Source organism: Vipera berus (assembly GCF_964194415.1).
Source record: "Vipera berus genome assembly, chromosome: 6".
NCBI lineage: Eukaryota > Metazoa > Chordata > Lepidosauria > Squamata > Viperidae > Vipera > Vipera berus.
In genome coordinates this window covers 44,256,513-44,273,438 of record NC_138208.1, presented here as the reverse complement: position 1 = coordinate 44,273,438, position 16,926 = coordinate 44,256,513, and the positions used below count along the sequence as shown (strand labels likewise).

Below are 16,926 nucleotides of genomic sequence, written 5' to 3'. Positions count from 1 at the left end.
TTGACTTTCCAAGCAGAAGGTTCAGAAGAGTGGTTTGTTTGCTAAAACCTTCTTCTGAATTGTTTGCACAGCTCAAAATGGCTATCTTTACACAAGATCCATTAAAAATCCAATAATTTTATCAAATAGATTAGAGCTGGAAGGACCTTGGAGGTCTTCTAGTCCAACCCCCTGCTCAAGCAGGAGAACCTATAGTCTCTTCTTAAAAACCTCCAGTGATGGAGCACCCACGATTTCTGAAGGCAAGCTGTTCCATTGGTTAATTGTTCTGTCAGGAAGTTTCTCCTTAATTCCAGGTTGCTTCTCTCTTTGATCAGTTTCCAGCCATTGTTTCGTGTCCTGCCCTCTGGTGCTTTGGAGAATAGTTTGACGCCCTCTTCTTTGTGGCAGCCCCTCAAATACTGGAATACTGATATCATGTCACCCCTGCACCCAAGTCCTGCAGCCGTTCTTCATATGATTTAGTCTCCAGGCCTTTGATCGTCTTAGTTGCTCTTCTCTGAACTTTTTCCAAAGTCTCAACATCTTTGTGATATGCTGACCAAAATTGGTTGCAGTATTCCAGGTGCAATTACTAGGGTTTTATAAAGCAGTACTATTATTTTGCATGATCTTGATTCTATGCCTGTTTATAGAACCCAGGATTGTATCGGCTTTTTTGGTTGCTGCTGCACACTGCTGCCTCATAGTCAAGTGATCATCCACTAGGACTCCAAGGTCCCTGTCACAATTACTGTTTTTGAGCCAGGTCTCACCTAACTTTGATTTTTCCTTGACTAGTTTCCATCCGTTGCTTCTTGTCCTGCTCTCAGGTGCTCTGGAGAACAGCCTGGCTCCCTCTTCTTTGTGGCAGCCCCTGAGATATTGGAACACTGCTATCATGTCACCCCTCACCCTTCTCTTCATTAAACTAAAAGGTAAAGGTAAAGGTTCCCCCGCACATGCGTGCTAGTCGTTTCCGACTCTAGGGGCCGGTGCTCATCTCCGTTTCAAAGCCGAAGAGCCAGCGCTTGTCCGAGGACATCTCCGTGGTCATGTGGCCGGCATGACTGGACGCCAAAGGCGCACGGAACGCTGTTACCTTCCCACCGTAGTGGTCCCTATTTTTCTACTTGCATTTTTACGTGCTTTCGAACTGCTAGGTTGGCAGAAGCTGGGACGAGTAACAGGCGCTCACTCTGCTATGCGGCACTCGGGATTCGACCCGCCAAACTGCCGACCTTCTGATCGACAAGCTCAGCGTCCTAACCCACACATACCCAATTCCAGCAACCGTTCCCTATATGTTTTAGCCTCCAGTCCCCCAATCATCTTTGTTGCTCTTCTCTGTACTCTTTCTAGAGTCTCGACATTCTTTTTCTTCATTTCAGTTTCCTAGACCATACAGTCCAACTATGTTTTCCTCCTTGCTATTTGCAACTCTGGTATTTCAGTCTCCAGAGGAAACACGTCTTGTTTGCATGTTCTGTTGATTTCAGCCTGATCTTGATCATGAAATTCATAAACCTCTTCTTCTTCTGGCTCAGTAGTTGGAGTATAAACATATTAAATTCTATAAACTGTCACACCAAAGGGTTGTTCACAAACTGGTATTATTTTATCATTGGCTTCATTGTACCAAGATATTTTGTATATCTTTCCTGACTTTAAAAGTAATACCCTTTTTTGTCCTGAGTTGAAAAAAGTATCATCTTGAAATTCTAGTTTATTTTAATTCACTGATGCTCAAAATGTCAGCATGTAATCAATTCATTTCATTTTTCACTTTGTTGAACTTTCCCATCTCCAAGCTTCTAACATTCCATATTTCTGCTGTAATTGTCTTTTCAAAGCTTCAGATTTGCTCTCCTTGCATGACAACATCAGGAACTAAACATCCTAAGGCTCAGGTGTCCACGTGCTGGATGCATCATGAGCAGACCACACCTGCCCCGCTCCACAAAGGCAAACAACATCATGATACGTCACATGATGCAATCGAGTTTTATACCCGTGTCCTAAGGGCTTTAAAGTTGTTACATAACAAACATGATGAATTCTGAAAGATCCTTAGTTCAACTTTAGTACATGTTCAGTGCCATTTCCTACCTCCATCATGATGAGGCAGTATAACAGGACTTGAAGTTGGGATGGGGCAAAGATTTAGAGAGCAGATAATTTGCCTAACATGACAAACATCTTTTCTCCTTTTTAGATCCAAGTCATTGGAACCAATTCCACAAATTGTCCAAAATCAGTTCTACAGATTTTTATTTGTAGCATCTATTTTGAAGTAGATGAAAGCTACTTTATCCTGCAGGTTTTTGGCTAATACAATAGACTACCAAGAGATCAGCTGAATCTGCTTTCAAAACCAAACTTCAGCAGCTGAACCACCACTTTAGCATTCTGTTCTTTCTTGCTGAGGATGCAATGATATGAAAAAGTTACCACAAATGGATAAATGCAGTTCTGAAATAATTTTGTTCAGTCATTTTTACTGCAAGTTTTATTCCACATCATGTTACTCATTTATTAGAAGAGGACGGAGAAATAGTATTGGTGGGTCTGGGAGGTAAAGAACCTCTTCCTTTAATTTGCTAACCTTATTTTCCTCATATTTGGGGGACATATTAGTTAAGATAACATCTGGATTTTCAAATAATTAAAATGTATTGAACATACAAAGAACTGTGAACTGTTAGTCAACAGCTGAATTATGGTTTATTAAGTAACAATTGGCTAAGCTAGGTTTGAACATCTCATGGACTACACATATTCTCCAACATTCTTTTGCAGCCACCAGACTAGCTTTGAAAGAGGTGAGCCTAAAACACTGATCAGCTGATCCAGAAATCTTGATGTTTTGAAAAGAATAACAGTGAAGATAATCATGGATCAATGTGAACAGATTTCTGAAACCAGGAGAAGTAATAGGTTATGTTACTTTATTTATATACTACAAAACTGGCTTCATCACTGTGTCCATCTGTCTTTATTATCGTAGCAGCAAATTAAAATAATTGTACAAATTAAAAATAAAGAGTTATATGTTCTACATCATTTGGAATTGGGCAGACCAAAGGTATTACTGTGCCAAAGTACAATCAAGAGCAAAAGGCAGATGGATATTAAATACTAATGCAAAGCATGAATCTACTCTGCATATTTGGCCTGGGATATTCATGAATTAAGGTAAATGAATTATACTTAGTAAAATAATATGAGCCTATGAATAAGGTGCTTTGCTTTCTCATGAAAAAAATGAAAATTGATATTTAGAACTATCATGGGGTAGGGATAAAATGTTTTAAATCAGCTTGAATATGTAATGTTTCTCTTAATTGATTTATTTTATTATTCATTGAATATATCAATGAAGGGAACCCACTACTTCATTGAGTAATATGGGGATTGCTGAATTATAAGTTTCATTAATGTGTCACATTGAATTGCTATAAAATCATTTCATCAAGGGCAGATTACAAACTTTATTTTGTATGCAATATTATTATACTATATTGAAGTGGGCAGTTCCTTTTTTGAAGCTTTCACTACCACTCCTCCTGTTTTCCCCTCCAATGGCACAGTGATTTTCTAGCATTTTAAGGTCAGAATCATATGAATGTTGTAAGTTCTACATGTAGATTATTTTTTAAAAGAAAATAAGTCTTCACACAACTGAAGAAATATACTTACCACCCAGCCCAATTTGCATGACTGCCTTGTTCATTTTAACTGTGCTCTTCCTATGTTGTTGCATATCCCTTCACTCACCAAAAGATTGCAGATTTTTATAGTATATATTTGCTTAGTATTCTCTGAATATTTGATCTGAAAATTAAGCATGAAACAATGATTCAGTATAAATACTACTCTTGCCACTTCACCATATCTTTTGAATTTTAAAAGAAATGTCAAATTAGGAAACGAGCCATAACCTCTAATGTACTAAATATAATGATATATAGCCCAAACAACTTGAAAGGAAATGACAAAGCATGTACTCTTTGTCATATGGACAGCATGATTAGCTTTAATTTTCTATTTCAAAATAAGCTCTAATGTTCTAAAGAAAAATTTTGGCTTGTTAACTTGACAGTATTGGCAGTTTAAAATACAGGAACAATTGACACCCGGAAATATAGATACATGACTTAAGCATTGATATGGAAACATCTTTTTTTAACTTTACACCACTTAAAGATGGCACTCGATGTTAGGAACAGTTATCATATTACACAAAACCCTCAGACTCCCAAGCCTTTGGTAGAGGACTTGAGATTCAGGAAGACATGTACCACTCATGGGGTAAAAGAGGATATATATATGTATAGTTAAATACATACAACAAAGTCTACCTTTACAGGTTGTAATGGGATGTTATTCTATCCTGTTTATGTATTTTGTATGCCTTTGCTATTTTTAACCTGATTGGTAGACATATTTGTTGCTGTTGCTGTTGCTGATTATATGGATTACTACAGCACGGATTTGCTAGCCTTAAGATAAATACTGTAGATTTTGATCGCATTTTCTATTTAGCTGCTTAGAATAGGGACTGATTGTTTTTCATCACTTCAGTGTTGACTCGTAGCAATGACATAGGTTTAGATTTTCTTCAGGAAGATTTGTTCCCAGCCTGGTCCCTTGGTGTCTTTCAAGAGTGCACCCAATGTGACTGTAATGGAGTCCATTCATTTTCCTGCTGGTTGACTCCTCTTTTTTTTCACCTTTCCTAGAGACTTCTCTGGACAGCAACTTCACATAACGTATCTGAAGTATGATAATAAAAGCCTGAGCATTTGTAGGGGCTCTGTTACTCTTCTATTTGTCCTACATAGTGTCTGTTGCAATCCTTATACTTTATGTCAGGGGTGTCAAACTGCTGGCCTCCACGCCAGACGCATCATGTGGAAACTGCACCCACTCTGTTGCCAGCAATGGCAAAACTGTCCCAATACGTTGCGTGATGTTGCAAGTTTGACATGTCTGCTCTATGTGGTAGACCAGTGATGGCGAACCTTTTAGAGACCGAGTGCCCAAACTGCAACCCAAAACCCACTTATGTATCGGGTGCAGGATGGGTGTGACCCATTGGCTGGGTGTGGCCAATTGGGTGGGCATGGCCATTGGTTGGGCATGGCTGTGGTGGTAACGGCAGACTGGGTGGGACTAAAAATTTCAATCAATCAATTCCAACTTTGTGAGATGTTTTTTTTCCTGGGAGAAATTGAAATTGATTCATTGAACCTTTTTTTTTTTGCACACAGCGGCGGAGGCCTAAAGCGAAAAGGTTTTATAAAACCCAGCTAAAGGAGACTTCCGGTGGCGACGCAGCGCCGAAGACAGCCGTCTCCGGGCTGTCCGCTCCGCAGCTGTGTTTATCCATCGTAAACAGCGCCGATCAGCTGTTTAGATGGATTTGAAGCCCCCTCCTCGGGAGAAGAGGAGGGGGTGAGGCCCCAGGTAGGGGTTGAGCTCTCCGGGGCCGCCTGAGCTGTGAGTTTGGGCGGCTGAAGGATTGAGCCCCCCCGAAGCCTGGGTTGCTCCGAGCTGCGCAGCGTTTCTGCTCCGTGATTTTTGGAGCAGAGCCAGGCGTTAGCAACCACCCCTGCCAGAAGGAAATACCTTTGAGTATCAAGATGCAGGCAGAGCGGTACAGGAGGTCATGGTGATGTGGACTTTTATTTTTACTCTCTAGCTCAATGGATTTTATAGCTTTAAAGTGAAAGTGCGCAACAAGTGAAAGTGGGGAAAGATGGCGGCCCAAACTTCTAAAGCTCTTCGGAGTGCGGGGTCTTCCCCGGTGCAGCAGACCTCGTTGCAAGCTTTGCTTCCTCCTGCACCTCCTCCGGCATTGACGCTTAAGGATTTACAAGATGCCTTTGAAAAGCATTCACAATTAATGTCTGATATGATGGATGAAAAGTTGAAAAAGCTGGAGGAGAAATTGGAGAAGAAGATGGAAGAGAAGTTTAGAGCAATGAGGGTAGACATGTTGTCTAAAATTGAAAGTGTAGCTGAATGTGTGCAACAGCTGGGGGAAAAAGTGGAGGATCTCAGTCAAAAGAACTCTATATTAGAAGTAAAGGTATTAGAGAATGAAAATATAAGGGACAAAATGGACGGAGAATTGAGCCTTGTTCAGTACCATCAGATGCAGTATGCTATTAGAATCAGGGGCTTAAAAGAGAATCCTAAAGAAGATTTAAAGCAGCTGATCTCTGAGGCTTTGGAAGTGGTATTGGGCCAGCCAGCATCTGAAATTGAGGGAAGTATGGATAAAATTTTTCGTGTAAATTCATGGATTGCAAGACAGAGGAAGTTACCCAGAGATGTGGTGGTCTATTTTACAAAGAGAGTAATTAGAGATGAAGTCATTCAAGCTGCTTATGATACTAAATTGGTAGTTGCTGAGCAAGAAGTCCTGGTTTTAAAAGAGATTCCTCCAAAGATTTTAAGGAGAAGGAAAGATTTTGCATTTCTTACACAGGAACTTAAGAAATGTGATATCAAGTTTAGATGGGAGATTCCAGTCGGACTGGTGGTAATGCACGAAGGTAAAAGACATCGTCTGGTTACTGTGGCCCAGGCACGTGATTTTTACAGCAACGTGTTAAAAGCAACCCCCCTATCACTTCTGGAAGCTGCAAAGGGGTATGGTGAGGGAAAGCCTCAAGATGTTGCAGATAGACAGACAGAGGAGAATGGTGTTGGAGGGGATCAAGTTACAGTCTCATCGGATGCTGCTGGAGAGCAGAGGATGTCGCGTGCCGCCCTAAGACGAGTGGGACGAGAGCAGGAGCGAGACCAGCAGAAGGTTATGGAACCTCCAAAGCGTACTTACAGATGGATAAAGTGGGTTTTTTTTTTAAGCGTGTCATGAATCATGCTAGATTGCCTAAATTTCTTTTTTATTTGAACTCAAGGATGATCTGGAATTGTGAGACATTTGGCGTGATATACGCAAGAACTATTTTTGATCATAGTTCAGTTTGGTTGAGATTAATAAGGTCAATAGAGATAGGCGCTTTTGGCGCATAATTGAGAATTTGTTTAGAAATTAGAGGTAAATAGTAGATGAAAGGTTTTTTTTTTTGAAATTAATATGAATAAGGATTGGGACTAAGAAATTTCATTTAGCATTTGAGTAAAGCTCCTTTTCTGTTTTTCTTCTTTTTTTTTATCTGTAATATTAATATTGTTTGTAATCATTTTACATGAGCTAGAGGGTGATAGAATTAATAGTTTATTGTAGATAGCATATGGATGCTTATGTTTGTTTTTTGTTTCTATACCCTGTATTTAGCTCTGGGAAGTCGGGGGGGAGGGGGGAATGGGGGAGAGGGATAGGGAGAGTTAGATAGGGGTGGGGGAGGGGGGGATTGATAAAGTTAAAATGTACTGTAAAACTTTTTAAATTAAAAAAAAACCCAGCTAAAGGCCTAGGACTGGGACAATGGCGCACGTGCCCACAGGGAGGGCTCTGCGCGCCACCTATGGCACATGTGCCATAGGTTCACCACCATGGTGGTAGACGATTCTTTTTTTTTCTTCTGGGGCTGCTGAGTCTTTTGGTTTACTTAAAATATTTTGGTGGGCTTTACTTGGTTTGTGTGCAATGGTGATGCCATACAGTATGGTTTTAGTAGACTGATGCTTGTTTCACCAACAGGCTCCTAATATATTTTGAGTAATTAGTTGTAGGAATTAGTTGTAGGAATTAGTAATTAAAGAAAACAGATGAACGGCAATCTTGTTGTGAAGAAAACTATTCTTTTATTTTCAAAAATTGCTCTAGTGACAAAATAAAGCCATTGCATATTATTTAATATTCTGATGACGTTATACAATTGTCTAATTTATGATGGAAGCAATTAACTAACCAACAGTGATAAAAGCAGCATAATAGCATTGTTGCAAGTCCTGCTCCTTTTCTATGTGCATTGCAACATTGCATGCACATTCAAAAGAAAAATAGCATAACCCTACTTTCATAATTATGGCAAAACTAGCAATAACATTGAAGATATCAATGTTTATTAAGTAGCCAATTTTTTGCATTTCTGTTTCCGTCTCCTTATTTTACATATATTATGATCTTCCTATATTTTAAAATTATTAAGAGACAGTTGCTTTGTTAAAAGCAGAATAGTTATAAAGAAAATATGACTTAATTTGGCTGTTTGCATTAATAGATGTTGTAGGCACAGGTGAGAGCAAAATGTAGGCAGAGAAACAAGTATTTGTTGCCAATCAGCCTGTGAAATGATGCACACATTTTTCCCTAGGATATTAATGATTGTAAGATAAGGAAAAGCTTTATTGGAGTTGACCTTGTTACAACGCTATCCTTATGTTCAATTAAGAAAAACAAGAGTGAGCAGAACTGTTTCACATACTGCTGTAGGCAGGGATAATGTCATGAGGTATTTTGAGAGAGGAAAATAGTCTTCTCAGAAAACATCATCGTTGTCGTTATCATCATCATCATCACCATCATCTCATGACACTAAGGAAACACATTTTCCTGAGTGTTATAATCTTTTGAGTCAATAATGATTTTTGGTGACTACATGAACCAGTCTATGGATTTTTCTTGGCAACAGTTCAGAAGTGGTTGGCTAATACTTCTTAGGGCTGAGAATGACTGGCCTAAAGTTACCCAACTGGCTTTTGTGCCTAATGGAGGATGAACATTCACAAACTTCCTGCTTCCAGTCCAGCATATTTTTAATAGTAATGTTATTAAAAGCTACACTTATAACAATAAAAAAATAACTAAGAATAAAAAGAAAAATAGAATGTGCAGAAAAAAAGGAAAAGGAAAAGAAAGAAAAAACAATATAGTAAAGAAAATATATAAAAATGACTTATCCCTTTATCGTGCATATAAATTTATTGCTGTCTCTTAAAATGCAACCAATAATCTCTTTTCTCCATATCCCATTTTTTAATCTATAAACAGATCCTTAAGGCCTCATCATTTCAGTCCAGATAGATAAAAGTCTATTAGAAGTAGTTCTCAATTTACAACCACTATTGGGATCAGAATCTCACTCACTGAGCGAAGCAGTTAAGCAAGACGCCGATGTGATCACTTCATCAAAAAAAAGCTGATCCAAGGATTCCCAGTGCAGTTGTTGGGTGAACTCATGGAGCTGAAATTCTTTTTTTAAAAGTTTTATTAGTTTTTAAGAATTACACTTTAGAGCTTAGTAAACATGTTGTCTGGGTTCACATATTTAACATTAACTCCTTCTTTTGCAATTTCATTGTTATGGGTAAATCTTGCAGTATTTTATTTGTGTATAATAGTTTATATTTCCCTTCTTTCATCTCTTACATCTCTAGGTCCATTTCCTCTGCTTCATCTTCTGATCTCTGGTTTATTTGTTCATACTTTGTGGTGGTTGTCTGGGAACTTTCTAGTTGTAGATTTAATTTGAAGATTTGATCTTTCATATTATCTAAATTATTTTTAGTCTCATTGTGGTTTCTTTTTATGTCCTCTTTGTATGCAACAATTGTTTGATGAATTAGTTGTAGCATAGAGTATATTTCCTTCTGAAAGATATTTGTTTTTTCTTGAGGCATCATTCCTGGAGATCCTCACCAGTCTCAGTAAGAGTAGAACAAAGCTTCCTCTTGCGTTCTGGTCTTTATATGCAGTCTTTATAATCCTATATATTTTAGAGTACAGATCCAGTCCCAAAAGCAATATTTTATAATGATCCTTTGTCTCAGGCTTCCAAAAGTTAGGCAATATTATAATCCACGTTTCAAAGTGTTCAAAGTGTTCAACCTCCCTGAAAACAGCTCAAAAGTCTCTCCCAGCCTGATGTAATCAAAGGTCAAGTTTTTCTTTCTCTTCCACTAGCTCTTGAGATTAAGCTCCAAGCTCAGTGGTTGTTTATAATCCAACAAGGTCAGGGTGATAAGTATGCCAAAATATTTTCCTTTATTGCCAGCTGTTCTCCCACTCTTAAAACAAAGGCTTGATTTCCTGTATTTTACCTCAATGTTTTTTTTCAAAGAGAAAATCTTAACAATTAGCTCATTTCTCAAATTCCAACACTGTAGTTTTATATTACTTCCACTTCAACTGTGTATTTCTGTCCCCCATAGAAATTAAAACGACACTTCCATTCACATTCAGAGGTTTTTAGCTTCTTGGGAGCCTTTTCCAGGAAATGCAGTTGTAAAATAGTAAAGAAAGGATCAATATACTCACCCAGTTCCAAACATGCTGTTTAAGACATGTTAATTGGTGCTTTTCTTCTCCGGTTGTCAGCAGCTAATGGCTGGCCATAGGAATGTATCCAGTCTTTCCTCTGCTGGTTTGGAGGGCTTTTCTTGGACTAAATGGAAAGACCGCCATCTCTCCGTGACTAGATACTTCTCCTTCTTCATCACCTCTTGGGGGTGACTTTAGGCTCTTTTTAGGGCCCTCAGCAGGGTGAAATCAGGCACGGAAGGCAGAGCTGTGCCGTGCTACGTCTGTCTCATCGCGATGCAAAACTGGAAGTCTCCATGAAGCTGAAATTCTTGTTTCCCTGCCTCTTTGTCCCTGCTGTTCCATAGGCACAGAGAGGCAGGGAGGCAAGGACTTCAGTGTGCTTTTAAGTGCTGTAAGCTTTAACAAGCTTCTTTTGTAAATTCAGTATATAAAGATTATTCAGGTTACTGTCTTGGTTTGTTATTTGTAAATAATTTTTAATTATTAAGACTTCTGCTGATTTTTTTTTGCATGTCCATTGCGGCTTCTTTTTCCGTATCATTCTTGTAGCTTGTCATTTTAAAATCCATTTTCAGTTAGTTTTAATCTTGCCTGGTAAAATTTGTTCCTCTTCAGTAATATCTTTTAAAGATTATCTGCAGAATGAGATACTTTTAAATTAACTTCTGGGTCCATTGTTCAAAAATATTCTTCAATATGATGAATTTAAAATATTTTGCTCCATTGTGTAGCAGTAAGTCAAATATGTGTGCATCTATCTGTATGTTTGTAAGAGACGTGGTGGCTCAGTGGGTTAGGGCACTGAGCTTGTCGATCAGAAGGTCAGCAGTTTGGCGGGTCAAATCCCGAGTGCCGCATAACAGAGTGAGCGCCTGTTACTCGTCCCAGCTTCTGCCAACCTAGCAGTTCGAAAGCACGTAAAAATGCAAGTAGAAAAATAGGGACCACTACGGGTGGAAGGTAACAGCGTTCCGTGCGCCTTTGGCGTCTAGTCATGCCGGCCACATGAGCACGGAGACGTCCTCGGACAAGCGTTGGCTCTTCGGTTTTGAAACGGAGATGAGCACCGGCCCCTAGAGTTGGAAACGACTAACATGCATGTGCGGGGGAACCTTTACTTTTTATCTGTATGTTTATGGAGGGAGAAACAATTTGTTGAAACAAATTTGTTGGAACAAATTTCAACAAAATTTCATTGTAATCATCCATGAAGAATCTATGTAAGCAACTTATTTATATGTCACAAGTAATGGATTTTCAATTTATTGAGTAATTGGAGCCATACATTTAGCTTTTCAATGGTGAAAGACTAGTCTCTTAGTAATAGGAAGTGCATAGAGAATTATAACATGTTCATCGTTAAGTTGCACTTGTGTGATAAACCATTTGTCTCATTTGTTCCAGATGACCAGTAGAAGATTAAGTAGTAAGATGACATTTATTTATCAAACTTATAGCCTGCACACTCCTGAAAAATCTAGCTTACAGTGATTCACAATAAGTTAGCATCATTAATCAAATCAATAAAATTTCAAAATCCATTATACAAACCATAAATAACAATAGCAAAGATAATATAAAATTTCAGATACCAAAAATAACAAAATCACAATATTAAAACTAAATTGCTAATGGAGAAAAGCATGTATGTAAAATAAGTCTTTAGCCTTTTTAATAAATCAAGGAGATGGCTCCATTGGCCTAATGCTGCCGTGAAAAAAACCTAGTCATAATCAATTGTAACTGGTTCTCTCTTTGAGGCACCACATATATCAGTGATGGCGAACCTTTTAGAGACTGAGTGCTAAAACTGCAACCCAAAACCCACTTATTTATTGCAAAGTGCCAGGGCCACATCAGCATTGTGGTGCCCTCGGGTGGGGGGCAGGGAAGCGTCTCTGAGTGCTGCTTTGGCACGCAAAAACCAGGGGTGCAAAAATGGGCCACCGTGCTGCAAGGTGCAAAAATGGCCACCACCACACCATGGGGTGCAGATACAAGGCGCTGCACCATGCAAGAACAGGGCAGGGCTAGTTAGTATCACGCAGGCTCTAGCCCCGCCCCATTTGCAGCCCCTCCCTTTTCTTTCAGTCCTCCAATCAACAATGGCTGGTGACCTCTGCTCTACCACCTCTACTTGAGCTTGCTAGTTGGCTGCTTCGCCTCCTTTGTGCTGGATTGGGCTCCTGCTCCGGGCGGCGGTGGCAGCCTGATGGACCTGCTGCTGACGGCGGTGGCACACGTGCCATAGGTTTGCCACCACTAACCTATATAAAACCCCTCAAGGACAATGAGAGTTCCCATAACATAAAAAGAAAAGCTATACTTTCAGACATGCAGGATTGTCCCAAAATTCTGTTATTCAAGTTGAGGCATTAAAAAATGCATAGGTAATAGACTGTAATGGCTTTGCTAAAATAACTTTAGAAAAAATAGGCATCTGAATGTATTGTAACTTGGTGCGGTATGTTTTTCACTGGTTCCAAATCAGTTTGAGAAATTGACACCAAACAAGCAATGTTTATTTTTTTTTAATTCAATCTGTTTTACCCTGCCACCTATTGGCAATACTTAATAGTTTCTTCATGATGCTGCTATTAAATTGGTAAATTATGAAATATTTAATTTAAAATAGGGAATGCAAGTTTATCGAACAAAAGTTTCACCTTGTAAGGAAATAAAGCATCAATTGCTACGAGTCCGTAAGGCATATGTTGACTATGCTAGCATTAGCCAACTTTTACCTCTTTAGTTATAGTTATATAAAGTTATATTTCTTGTTATATAAAGTTATATTTCTAGTTATAAAAAGTTATATTAGGGAACTACACAGTTGATGACCCAATGGATCATCCTTTTAGAGCTATTTCCTAGCTAATTTCCTTCAACAATTACAGAGTTTCGAGTATACTAGCTTCACTGGAAAAGGTGGGATACATTCAGATAAATAGCTTACCGGTATATTGAACTATATAGTACAGCCAAACATCAGCATGGGAAATGTTTTAATGTTTCATTGTTTAATTTTGTATTATAAATTGTTTTATGATAATTTTTATGTCATAAAATGTGTTATAAAATTTGCCAAATTTCAGTTCCACAGGAGTCATGGCTCCTGGATTTTGGATGCATTCTTTATATTAGCCCATTTGACATATCTTGGTTCAAAAGGTTTTGCCCTATTGGTGCACTGTTTCACCCAATTAAAAGTTATGGGAAAGAAAATTTTAGTAGTATATAGATAAACATTAATAAATTATTTCATGATGCTTAATATATATAATTTTACTTACCTTATGACTTTCATTTTACTAAAGATTACTTAATAGGGCAGCTATAGTCAAGTACATATTTTCTCAGAAATAGGTTCCTCTGAACAACTTAATAAGGCTTATTTTTAAAATTTGAATAAGCTGAAGTTCAGTATAAAAGTATAAATCCAACTGAAATCAACAGAGCTTATTTTTAAGTAGACAAATATCAAAATATTATGTAAATCATTAATCAAAGATCCACTGTCTAAGTTTGCTTAATAAGACTAAAATATGACTGGCTAGTTTGTGGATAATGTATTATGGAAATCTAGGTACGGTAACTGAATATGATAAACCAATTATTCTTAACATAATTCTTATTATTCTAAGGATGAAAATCTAGAATCTTTCTATTGTTTACTTGCTGGTGAGAAGGACAATAAAAAAGCAGAAAATGAAACAGAATGACCAAATCACTTGTTTACCAGCAATCAACACCCGAAGGAGCAGAGATTAACACCAATATTAACATTAGATCAACAATCAAGAAACAAACAATACCCTAATCAAGGAATTTTCAAACAAGCTAACAGTATATCACAGTCCAATCAAAGAACTGCCAAGACCACTCCCACCAACACAGATAGGAGAAATCAGTATATGAAACCAACCCTACTCTCTTCTAGCACTGATGTTACCTAGCTTGGTAATGAAATGTCTACAAGCAATTAAGCTCAGAGAGCACCAAGAGCCCCATAGTTCAACCCTGAACTACAAATATTACAAAAAATAGGATCTCCTGCTTGAGCAGTGGGCTGGACTAGAACAGGGCTTTTCAACTTTTTCACCCATTGTACCACTTTAGGCTATGGCAACATCCAAGTACCACCAGTTGTCTAGCAAGGTGTCAAAAACTTGATGATCCAAAAAAAAGGAAAAAAAGTGATGAAGTATAGGTAGTCCTCAACTTACAACAGTTAGCTTAGTGACTGTTCAAAGTTACAATGGCACTGAAAAAGTGCCCCCCAAGACACCTGCCTGCCCACCCGGTGCTGCTCTTCCTCCTGTCCGAGGTTTTCATTGTTGTGAGCATTTCTGTTAAGGATTGGCAGCAGGAGTGGGGTGGGGGTGTGTCTCTGGTTTTTATTTCCCCCCCCTCTGCTGGGTGGTTGCAGTAGGTTTTGGTCACTTCACATGACCCTGGGACAATGTGACCATCATAAATATGAATCAGTTGCCAAGCATCTGAATGTAAATCACAAGACCCTGGAGATGCTGCAACATTCCAGCTGATCGGCACTTCTTCTGGGCTCAGCAGAAGCGCCAGGATCAGCACCGAGCTCCAGCTGGAGCCTGGTGCTGATCCTGGCACTTCCACTGAGCCCCGACAGCCCTGCAGCTCCAGCAGTCTCTCGCTCAGGCTTGTGCGGTGCTGCCACCGGTTCAGCCCATTCCCCTCCCCCGCTACCACTTTTCTAGGATGGTTTCGTACCACCTGCTAGGTGCCAATTTACCACAGGTGGTACCCATACCACTGGCTGAAAAGCCCTGGACTAGAAGACCTCCATGGTCACTTCCAGCTTCTGTCCTATCCTATCCTATCCTATCCTGTCCTGTCCTGTCCTGTCCTGTCCTGTCCTGTCCTATCCTATCCTATCCTATCCTATCCTATCCTATCCTATCCTATCCTATCCTATTCCAGAGGCATCTGGAAGTTGAGCCATGTTAACTGGACTTTTTCTTGTTGGTTCAAAATGTTTAGCTACTTAGCCAAGTAACATCTTCAGTCTGAACAGGTTAGTTAGGGGCCCTCCCTATACAGTATATCTTCCAGGGAAGTTTCATTTCTCACCTAATATGGATAGGCTCATTAGATGAACAGAGAGTTGTTACGGTGTAAGTGTTCCAACTCCTAAATCCTTTACTATAGGTGGGTTGTTAAGTGTGGCCTTCCTGGTGAATCTGTGAAGTGGTCTTATTTCTTAATCACAGAAGCTACTTGGATAGGCAGTGGAATGTTTCGAACCAATAAAAAAAAAGTCCAGTTGCCATAACTCAACTTCCAGACAACTCTACCTCAGTGACTGACAATCTTCATTGACAAGGAAGCAAGAGCACATAAATTTTACACGTGCTGTGTACGTTTGTTTTATTTTCTTTGCAAGGTACCTTTTTAGAAGATAATGACAGAGCGGCTCAGTGTAAGATATAATATACTGTTCAGATGAATAATGAACTAGCAGCCAAATATATTTTAGCACAGAACTTGTACCAACCCAGCTAAGTGGTTAGTTTATGGTTCAGTGTATTGTACAAAATGACAAAATTGAGTAACTATAGGCTAGAACCATGGTGGCGAACCTATGGCACGGGTGTCACGGAGGGGGGGGGGCACGCAGAGCTCTTTCTGTGGGCACGCATGCCATTGCCCCAGTCTTAGGCTTTCAGCTGGGTTTTATAAAATCTTTTCCCTTTAGGCCTCTGCCACCATGTACCCCCCAAAAAAAAGTTCAATTAACCAACTTCTCATGGGGAAAAAAAAGTTCTCGCAAAGTTGGAATTGATTGATTGAACTTTTTAGTCCCACCCAGTGTGCAGCTATCACTGCAGCCACGCTCACCCAATTGGCCACACCCACCCAAAGGACCATGCCCACTCGGCACCCTATGATACGTAAGTGGGCTTTGGGTTGCAGTTTGGGCACTCGGTCTCTAAAAGGTTTGCCATCACTGGGCCATCACCTAAAATCATTAATGCATTTTTTTTCCAATTGGAAGAGGGAGAATAATACTGACTGAATCTACTGAGAATATTTTTCTATTTCATACAGTGGCTCAAGCCTTCCTTTTCCCTTTTGTTACAAAGATTTCATATGCATAAACCAAAAACTGCATACTACTAACATCTATTAATACACATACCTGTATTTTGGTAACCTTGGATCATTTTATTTTGTTTAAATTCCATTTTTTCAAAAGAATAAAAATATAAATTCATTGTGAGGCATTACATAAAGAACATGCAGCGCTGTTCAATAATACAATTTAATAACCTGGGCCTCTGACCAAAGCAATGATTGCATACTTGCATCTACAAATTACATATATTCTTAAAGAACAGCTGCTATTTTGCAAATTTCCAAAAGTGATCATTAGCATAGTAAGTGGCACACCAGCTATTTTCTGCTCAGTTTTACATCTGCTAAGTAATTTGAAATACAGCCAACCAATAGCTCTTCTCTACAGAATATTACTTATAGTAAATTTGACATTATTAAAAATGAGATTATGGCTTCTAAAAGAATATGCTGAAAGAAATAGTCAGCAGAATTCACTAAAATGTATTTTACTCCTTTGGAACAATTTTTTGTTCCTAGTTGGAATTTAGTCCTATGATTTTGATACCTAGATTTAAGTTCCCTTTAACTAATGGGCAAACTTGTGAAGAAAT

General features: G+C 38.8%; 1 long non-coding RNA gene across 2 annotated transcripts in view; it reads right to left on the bottom strand.

Annotated features, from left to right (window-relative positions):
• LOC308670362 overlaps positions 1 to 16,926 on the bottom strand; it is a 33,086-nt gene that overhangs the window by 7,946 nt on the left and 8,214 nt on the right. For both annotated transcript variants that reach the window (XR_014027007.1, XR_014027008.1), the window contains exon 2: positions 3,679 to 3,813. This is a non-coding gene — a long non-coding RNA (uncharacterized lncRNA). The remainder of the gene's footprint in view (positions 1 to 3,678; positions 3,814 to 16,926) is intronic.